This window comes from Olea europaea, chromosome 11 (assembly GCF_002742605.1).
Source record: "Olea europaea var. sylvestris chromosome 11, O_europaea_v1, whole genome shotgun sequence".
Taxonomy (NCBI): domain Eukaryota; kingdom Viridiplantae; phylum Streptophyta; class Magnoliopsida; order Lamiales; family Oleaceae; genus Olea; species Olea europaea.
In genome coordinates, this window is record NC_036247.1 from 26,822,191 (window position 1) to 26,833,178 (window position 10,988).

The following is a 10,988-nucleotide window of genomic DNA, read 5'->3' on the forward strand; positions in this document are numbered from 1 at the left end:
TTATAAGTAAAAAGACATAAATATCCACACACACACACATATTATTATTATTATTATTATTATTATTATTATTATTATTATTATTATTATTATTATTATTATTATTATTATTACTACTACATCTATTTATTGCTCCACCAAAGTCATTGATGAATAGGTAATCATTCGAGCTATATGTTGGCTGCCAACTCTAACAAAAATGGTGGAGCGTAAATTTGAGCGCCAAAATTTCTTGGTTTAATTATGGGCTGCTTTTAACGCATTCATATATGGGCCTTTTGTTGGGTATATGGAAGTCCAATGTATAAGAAATGGACTTTCATAAATCCATGGGTCCAAACTATTATCATTATTGTCAATTGATAAATGGATTCTATAAAATACAATAACAAATTCAAGGGTCGGGGACCAAAGTGCAAACATTCATGGACCATAAAAAGATAATTGAAGATCACATAGAATCAATAAGATGCAATTGAAGGTAAAATGAGTGAAATATAATCAAAATATTTTCACAAATCAATTTTCAGCCAGAAAAATTACGTGCTGAAATTTTAGCCTCAAATTGAGACATATTTTTCAAGTAGCAACTTGTCGAATTGGAGAAATATTATTATAGAAGAATTGTAGTTCTTTGAATTATCTTTTCAACAAGCTTTGAAACACCTAAATCGAATATTGAAAAAGAAAGTTATGAAAAAAAAAAAAAAATCGAAACCTGCAAAAGGACGAAATAGTGCGAGCTAGCATGGGCATGCCCGCTTGCCAAAAAAATCAACAAAGAGCATTCTGCTCCATGGCGCGGTAGCGCTGGCAGGTTCAAGGACGAGCAGCGTAATTACCTAATTTGAGTCAATTTCTTCATAGAAATGATTTTTTATACGGTTTTTGGAGAAATTTTTTTCTTATATAAATACCAAACAAAGGCCAAACACATGAGTAACCTTCTCGAGCCTCTAGTTACGGAATAATATCATTAAAATCAAAAAAATATAAGAGGCCAAATATTATATTTTGAGAGAGAAGATTAAACCCTAGTAATGAATTGATGCGAATTACATCAAAATTTTGAAGAATTCAACATTTGATTTGAAGAGCAAGATTTCTTGCATTATTTCATAATTCGGGTGATGATTTTTCATTGTTTTTCTTGTAATTTATTTTAAAAGCGTGTTAGGTTAGATCTATTTTGTATTGGATGAAAATGAATCTTATTTTTTATTTATTTTATTTCAGGACTAGTAGTTTAGTTTATTTTTTGTGTTTCTTGATTAAATTTGAATACTCAATGCATTATATAATTGTGTAACTAGCAATTTGATAATTAGTTACTTCTTGTAGTGTTGAGAAACTTATAATAAGTTTAGAATGCGACAAAATTAGCATATATGTGCAATAGATGTTGGAAGCAATATTTTTCATGTGTGCAATCATATTAATAGTTTGAAATTTAATGTGTTCTAATTATTCAAATATGGATTAGGAATAGACTCGGATCATGATTAAAATAGAGTTAATTTATATTAGAAAGGAAAATTGAATAAATTAACTTTATTGACTGTCAAGAACGTATGAACGAAATTAGATTACAAATCAAGATTGAAATTTGAAATAGATAGCAATAGGAGGATTTGAAATTCAATATAATAGTCCATAATTTGATACAAACCTTAACTCTATAGCTTTCTTAAATTAATTTAGCATAGATCAAACAAACTCTCTTGTGCTTTACATAATTCGAATTTTATACCTAACTAATAAATTTGAATCGAATTTATTTATTGTATGGTAATACTCTTAACTCGTTAATTTTATTATTTGTCAACGATCCCTTACATTTATGGGATTTTATTGAACATCAACTAGATGCAAATATGAACTTGAAACATAATCTTTATTCAAATTGGTGAAAAAAATAATTATAAGGTGGACGAAATACAAAAGTCAAAAAATAGAAAATTTTTAATCAGGAGTATAATGTTTGTTTTTCAGTCATATTTCTAAATTAATTTTTTTCTTAAGCTATTGATGGAAATAAATTCCATTGTTAATTTCTAATATTCTTTTTATACCGGAATTTTTAAATTATGTTTCAAGTTGCGGGCAGAGAACTCCAAAGTATCATCTTTATTATACTTTACCACCGTAATATTTTGTCCAAAATTTAAAACATTTTTATTTTTTAAGTTATCCACAAAAATTATGTCGGTACATGAATATTCCAACAACAAAATTTATTTATTTTTTGTTCTTCTCGTTATATTATTGTTTGTCAATAATTTTCATTTATAATAAATTCTCGTGTTAAAATGTTAATAAAAAATTGAATTCGATTACTATGTAAAGATGGTGTTAACAAAATTTGAACAAACAAAATTTCTTAGGTTTTAGAACTTGAAATTATTATGAGATAGTTCAAAATTTAGCCAGGCTCAATTTATTCTTCCAATTGCACCACAACCAATTCAATCGACCCAATATAAAACCGAGATCTTCTCACTTACAATTGCCAAGAGATTATACACAAAAGAGACCACTAAAGTAGGCAATAACTCAATCACAATTACCACAAAGGTAGGTAAAGAGGGAAGGTGACGTCGGGTAGGATAGTAATTATCCTATTGGCTTATTGTAGCAGATGATTCGCAAGAAAGAAACGAAAGAAAATGCCCAAAAATCAAAGAAAATACTCTGAAATCAACTCAATATTATTAATAATGCAGAATACGAAAATTAACTCACAAGTCGAGTTAAATAGCTGCAAAATTATGAAATTATGAAAAATTACCAAAAATAACAAAATCTCAAAAATCTTACCGAAATAAAATATGGAAGAAAAGAAGTAAGTTGCCAAATTTGGGCTCAATTTGAATTCTAAATCACCTAGAAAAAAGGAAACAAAATATTACTTTAAATGGGAAAAAATAATAAAATTAACTAAAATAACTAAAAACGGGTCAAATTGTCTCAACTAAGGAAATATTTGCGATTCACTTTCCACCTTTGCGGAACCTCCTGCATCAGTCGCCCCCAGTTGGAAAGAACTCGTCCTCGAGTTCACACAAGCTTCAGGCGGTAATCCCGGAGGAAGATCTTCTGGCATCTGATCAGTAAACTCCATTAGCGACTGCTGTATTTCTGCTGGTAAACCTGAATCCTCATTCACTTTAATGGACATAGAAAGTAGGTTGGCATTTTTTACTACTAGGGCACGGATGGCTTTTTCTCGGCGAGGCGCAAACACAATCTTCTTCCCTTTGATACTAAGGGAATATGTATTTTTCGGTCCATCATGAATAACACTACGATCATACTGTCAATGTCGTCCCAACAAAACATGACATGCGTCCATTGATACCACATCACACCAAACATTATCAAAATATTTTTTTCCAATCGAAAAAGACACTAAACACCGTTTTTCTACCGTTACCTAACTGCCTTTATTCAGCCAAAACAATTTGTATGGTTTGGGATGACAATCCATCTTCAGTTGCAGTTTCTCAATAGCCTCCGCATACACTACATTCTCACAACTGCCACTATCAATTATCAACTTGCAGACTTTATCAGCAACTGTGCAGGTTGTGTGGAAAACATTGGTCCTCAACCAATCATCGTCTAAATCGCCCTTGGGAGTCAGTAAACTCGTGTGAGCGACTAGAGTTATCTGGCCATCTCCATACAACACGTCCTCATCTCCATAATCATCGTACACATGTTCTGCAATCTCCTCGAATTCATCCATCATGTCTTCCTCAATCAGAAGATTTTTATTCTTTTCACCATCATGTTTCCTGCAGTCAGTAGCTTTATGTCCCTGTTCACTACATCTGAAACACTTAATACTTGAACTGGAATTGTTCCGCTATGGCTGATAAGCAGGACGAGATTCTTGAGGGCGAACTGGCTGACCACTTCACCTCTGACCACTGGGCTCCTACTCTGCTGTTTTTCCACTTCAAAGTGCCCGCTGATATGCCTCAAAAATTGTCCACAATGAATGAAGGCTGAGAACATCCTGCAGGGGCTGCCTTAATCCCCCCAAATATCGTGCTACCATCTGCTCTTCCGTCTCAGATAAATCATTCCGAGCCACCAGCTGATAGAATTCCTCAATATAATCATTGACTGATCTTGCGCCTTGCCTCAGTGAATGGAGCCTCTGAAACAAGGTTTGAGTGTAGCCGAAAGGGAGGAAGTGTCATTTCATCTTCTTCTTCATCTTCTCCCAGTCAGTAATTTTGGATTTCCCCTGTCGCTCCCGTGAACGCTTCAACTGTTCCCACCATGCAGATACTCTACCTTTGAGTTTGATGGCGACTAGTTTTACTTTGACATGATCTGGAACCTCCTTATATTCAAAAATCCGTCCTACTTCATTCAGCCAATCAATAAATCCTTCGGCCTGCAACGTACCAGAAAACTCGGGCAAATCCACTCTGAAATCGAAATCCACATGACGATCCTCCCGTCCACAATGCTCCCAAACTCGAGCACGATGGTGATACAGGTTTTCAAAACTGGTATCGGAATCATGACCCTCCATATCATGATTATCGAACTCCTGCTCAGCCAAATGTTGGGTTAACTCCACAACTTGTCTCTGCAAATCTTCAATCGTCACATCCTGAATATTACGATCACGGTGCGGGACTTCCTCAATCGGAACTTGCCCTCGATGACCACGTCCACCAACCATTATAACTGATGGAATTTATCTCTCAAGAAGATACTGACGCTCTGATACTAACTGACGCCGGGTAAGATAGTGATTATCCTATTGGCTTGTTGTAGCAGATGATTCGCAAGAAAGAAACGAAAGAAAACGCTCAAAAACCAAAATACTCTGAAATCAACTCAATATTATTAATAATGCAGAATACGAAAATTAACCCACAAGCCAGGTTAAATAGTTGCAAAATTACGAAATTATGGAAAATTACCAAAAATAACAAAATCTCAAAAATCTTACCGAAATAAAATATGGAATAAAAGAAGTAAATTGCCAGAATTTTGGCTCAATTTGGATTCTAAATCACCTAGAAAAAAGGAAACGAAGTATTACTTTAAATGGGAAAGAATAATAAAATTAACTAAAATAACTAAAAACGGGTCAAACTGCCTCAATTAAGAAAATATTTGCGATTCACTTTCCATCTTTGCGGAACCTCCTGCATTAGAAGGCAACGGGCAAAAAAGCAGAAGACTGAAACCTCACAATGAAAAAGAAGTGCACGATTCTATGCTGGCAAAGGGTAGGAGATCCAATATAATCAACTAATGAGCCCAAGTAAGGTAAGTTACAATAGGGTAACTAATGGGCCAAGTAAAGGCCCAAACAATAGACAAATGAGATGTCAAGTGAATACATCATATTTTGGCCATCCAAGAAAGTGAGATGGGGCATAAGCAACACTAAAATATTTAGGAAAAAAATCACATCTTAGGGGTTATGTTTACCCCAATTCAAAAATCAAGTAAATAGTATAAAAATTCAAAAATCAGGTATGTATTTAATTAATTAAAAATATTTATTAAATAAAGTAATAAAGTCACAATTACATGATTAATAGTCACAAATTTATTTACTGGTCAGAAATTGTTAAATTAATTAATTACAGATTATTTTGTGGTCACAAATCAAAAATTTTGTATGTCACATATTATTTCGAGATCACAGATCATTCAAATTACATGTCACATTTTATCTATGGGTCACATAAGTTACAATTTATTGGTTACAAATTATTTTTTAGTCAGACACCTAATATTTAGTTATAAATTAGCTAAATAGTGGTCACAGACGCCTAAATAGTTGATCACGGACACCTAATTATTGGTCACAAATACTCCACCTGTTATGGTCATCACCACCGCAACAACCACCGCCACCACCATCGCACAATGCACCACCCACAGCACACCACCACCACCACCACCACCATTTCCTTTATCTCCATTTACACTACACCTAACCACCACCCCACCAAAGAATCCACAAACCCGCCACCACCACCTCAAAAACGCAACAAAACATGCCAAAAAATCACACCACTACCACCATATTCAACAACCACCATAGCCTATTCATTTCACCACCACAGCTCACCGGAGTGGGTAGATCTACATCGCGAGTAAGATACGGACATGAAGATGAAGAGAAGATGGAGAGTTGAAGTGAGTATAGATTATTACAGTTTAAAAATGGCCTGAATTCTGATGGTCTCGTGTCGGTACTCGGAATCGGAGGTGTCTCCGGTGACGGTCGCTCCTTGATGGCGATGATAGTCGAAGGATAAGGTAGAGAGAGAGAGAGAGACGGGATATGATAAGGGAAGAATTTGGGAGAAATGACTAGGGATTTAATTGAATTGGATGGGTTAAATATATATAATACCAGATTTTTGCATAAGTAAACTTCATCCGCTAATTTTGAATTTGAAAGTTTTAATATCTGGTTTTATATAATTTCCTCAAATATCTAAGTTGATTCAAATGGCCCAATTAACCTTTGGGTCATTAGTCTAGATTTTGGTGCTATATTTTTCATTCAATCATTTGCCAAAATCGACTGAAAATTAAATCGAACTAACATCATCGTTTGGGAGGTCGTTTGACAACAATTTGTCCAATACCTACAAATTACATTAACCAACTTAGCCCATATTTGGTCTCTATTAAAATTATAATTCATTTTTTATTTATTTCTTCTTATCAATCAAACATTTTTCAATAAAATAATATTATATGTAATTTTAATTTTTTTTTTTCATTTTAACCACATATTCTTGAAAAATACTACTTCAACGGTTAAAATTTTAAATAATGAGGGCTAAATGAAGGCTTACTTTATACCACGTTTGCAACTTCAAAAAATTACAAAGAACTTGAAAGTTTCAATTTTCAAACTATAATCTTTGACTATCTTTTCGTCCCTTTTTAATGCATTAATTACTTTTATAATAATCAAAGCCATCTATTTTTGTTGTCCACGTTTTTTGTTGAGATTTTTCAAGTCTTTCGCACGCCACTAAGTGCAAATATTTTGTTGAGATTTTTCAATTTCACGACTAAATTGCATTGGTACAACTCTTATTTTAAAATCATTCTAAAAGTTCCTTACAAATTTTATAAATTAATAGCAGTGAATCTTTGAAATATTGGTTAAAAACTTTAGACTTTTAAAAGAAAAATAAAGTAATCTATTTTAATTCATATCTTCAACAAATGTGTGTAGTGTAATACTTTTTAATTTTGCCTTTTGACTCACCAACTACGTATTCCGAATATATTCATAGTACCATTATTTATAGGACGTGTTATTATGTATCACTCTATTGAGTAATGTGTGTTTAATTTGTCGCTTAAGGTGAAACCAAATTTTAAAAAATATTTGACAAAATTTATGAATTGTGATTTTGTACAATTTTAAATATCAAATGTGTGACATTCGGGAAGTATAGGTACTATGAAACGAACATGAAACTAAAAATTTACACGAAAAACTTTAAAATTGGAAAAAAAAACAATTGGTCGGATAAAAATTGAGGTGAATTATACAAGTCCATGGCTATCTGATGTAGTGTTGAAATCAAAGAATTGATGAACAAACGTACAATCAAAATTTCGTTGATTCCAAATAACAGCAACGTGATCGCTTTTTAGTGTCTATTGATTCCTAAAAATAATAGAAATTTAGGCATAAAAATCCTTTGATTCACACAAGAATACACTAAACATGGACTTGTTGATTTTACATATCAAATATCGAGAATTTAAAAAAAAATTAGAAAAAATCTCAACAATTAATATTACATTTAAAAACCACCTTCTTCTCCATTAAGGCTACAACCCTTATTTATAATAACTGAAAAATCTAATTAATGACTAATCCTAATAAATGAATAATTCTGATTAATGACTAATCATAATTAACAACTAACATCTAGATAATAACAAAAAATTAAAAGTGCTAATTCGAAATTGAATTTCAAATTTATTCAATAAAGAAAATACTAACTAAAAAATAATTAAAAACTCAATCTTCATCGCTATCTCTTGAATTAAGATAAATAAAACTTCATTCTTAGTGCTCAATAATTGGTCACTATCTCATTTGTGAATTTGTAACATCCGGCTAAGTAAAAAGTTAGAGAAACAATTTTGCTATTGTTTTGGTCTTTAATTAATTCCTATGAATTTAATACATTTAGTTGGTGCTCTAACATTATTTTAACTATTTTAGATTAATAAATAAAATAATATATATGTAGAAAAATTGTAGGAACTTCATACATATCTTTAAGTTTTCAACAAAAACATAATTAAAAAAATCATTATTATCCCAAATCAATAATTGCTTTGTTTGTGGGCAAAGAAAACTACGTTTTTCGGCTAGGAATGAGCCAAAATGAATTTGCTGGATTTATTTCCATTTTAAGTTTGGATTAATCCATTGGTATAGAAGAAAGTTTCACAAAAGATTGCCAGAATACTCTCATGATATGGGGTTCATCGTAAAAAAAAAATTGCCAAAAAATACTCGACCCACCTCCCTAAGTGTGTGTTCTAGCAAGTTTCTGTGAAGAAGCCTACTGTACATCAAGTAAAAAGGTAATTGGCACAAAACGTCCATACCTTTTAAGCTTATTGTGAAAAAGTCCCTACCTTTCATTTTTTTACATTTTTGCCCCTATTTCCACATTTCATTACGGAGAAGGTCCTTTTCGTCCTTTTTTCCAATAAAATGACAATTTTACCCCCGATTCAAATAAAACAAAAAAAAATAATAAATAACTGATTGCAATCACAGTCCTAAATTTTTAAAAAATTATAGCTTAGTCCTAATTCTCCTCCACCGCCACTTTCACAACCCAAATATCTTCCGGCCACCATACCTGTCGAACTCCACCACCACCAGCCTTACCTCACTCTCCCCTACCTCAAACCAACTTGAATTCGTCGAAAAATCAAGCCAAAATATCCAAAATTCGGTAGTTATAGGTTTATGAAGAACATCATTTGACTCCAAAATTCGGCAAACAAGTGCTGTAATTTCTACAATTGAGCTATTACCCAATGCTTTTTGACCTTGAATTTCATTTCCCTCATGTTGATTTGTGTATTGAATCATATTTGAGCGATGAACTGATGGAAGAAAACCTCTTTCGCGCAAGTAGGTTGTTCATCGAAAGAAAACCCATAAACTATCATTTCCAGGCCAAATTGAGGACGACTCATATGTTCATTGGATGCGCCATGAAGAGTAGGTGCTTGTAGTGCTGGTCCGCGATCATGGATCCCACCACCGTCGTCTAAAAATTCATCTGAAAGTTATAAAATCCCTGTGTTCAAAGACGAGCCTACTGATTTTGATTCCATGTGTTTATGGATGATTGATGACCATGTAAAGGGATGTCTCGATATGTATAATTCACTGGAATGTTGGGCATGGCATGGGTGTCATGGGAATTGGAGATTTTGACTTGATTTTGTCGGAATCGGCTTGATTTTGTCGTCAAAATTGGAGATTTTGGCTTGATTTTTCAGCGAATTCAGGTGGGTTCGAGGTAACGTAGAGTGAGGTAAGGCTGATGGTGGTGGAGTCCGGTGGATATGGTGGCCGAAAGGTGTTTAGGTTGTGAAAGTGGTGGTGGAGGATAATTTAGGACTAAGTTGTATTGTTTTGAAAAATTTAGGACTATGATTGCAATTAGTTATTATTCATTTTTTTTGTTTTATTTGAATCAGGGGTAAAATTGCCATTTAATTGGAAAAAGGGACGAAAAGGACCTTCTCCTCAATGAAAGGTGGAAATATGGGCAAAAATGTCAAAAAATGAAAGGTATGGACGTTTTTCCCAATAAGCTTAAAAGGTAAGGACGTTTTGTGCCAATTTTGTTCCCCACAAATAAGAACCTTTCCCTACAAATAAATTTTGTAGTAAAAGTATAAAATTCTTGTAGTGGCCAAATTATGAATATAAGTAAACTAATTTGTTCTACTCGTCGAGTAGATCGTCATAGTTTATTTGAAATTTCAAAATCAATTTAGGATGAATGAGAAATTATGGTCTAAAGTTGAAAAAAAGAGAGGAAAAATTGGTTGAAAAATTTGCCTAACTCCATCGCTTGCGTAGTGTTTGAGCGATGAGACTATCGCTCGAGCTACAATCGAGTGACAAGCGGGGGAAAAGTTTCTATTGAAAATATGACACTAACGCTCAAGCGAGAGGCCAGAGACAGAAATGGATGCTTTCCATCGTAAGGTTTTGAAGTTTGGGAAGTGTTACTTCACTCACAACCTTTCATCTTCTATAAATATGACCCTTTGGACATCCATTATACATCACATATCATTTGCATTGAACATGATATCAAAAACTCTCTAAAAATCATTTTCTTATAGAGGGAAGAATTTCGTTCGAGTTCGCTGTTGCTTGTGGTTTAAAGTGCTTCTACTATAAGTTGTATCCGTTGTAATTGAGGAGAGAAGTGCTATAATCTATTAAGACCATTGCGGATAATTTTGTCTTAAAGAAAAAATGTCAGTCACTTGCCTTGGATTTATTTCCTACTTCCTTTTATTGTTTTTCTTTCTTTTCGTTTCTATTTTTCATATAGTTTAATTAAAAGTTAACCATTATTTTAATATTGACAAACAACCATTTTCTTACAAATATCACCAACATATCTTGCATGCACTAGCCCATTAAATTATTTAAATTAAATTGATTTTTTATATACAATTTCCCATATTTTGTACTATGAACCCGACATCACTAAACAATTTTGTTATATTTAGTCGAGTCATAATTATATCTAATTATTTTCAGTTAACGTTTTAATCATATTGTTATACAAAATTTGCTACCAAAATACATACAAAAGACAAATTCTTGTTTGAAATGTGATTCAAAAAGTAGCCATCAAACATTGGAATCCCACTAGAAAAAGGTAAAAATTTTCTCGAGGCCCTAACAGAAA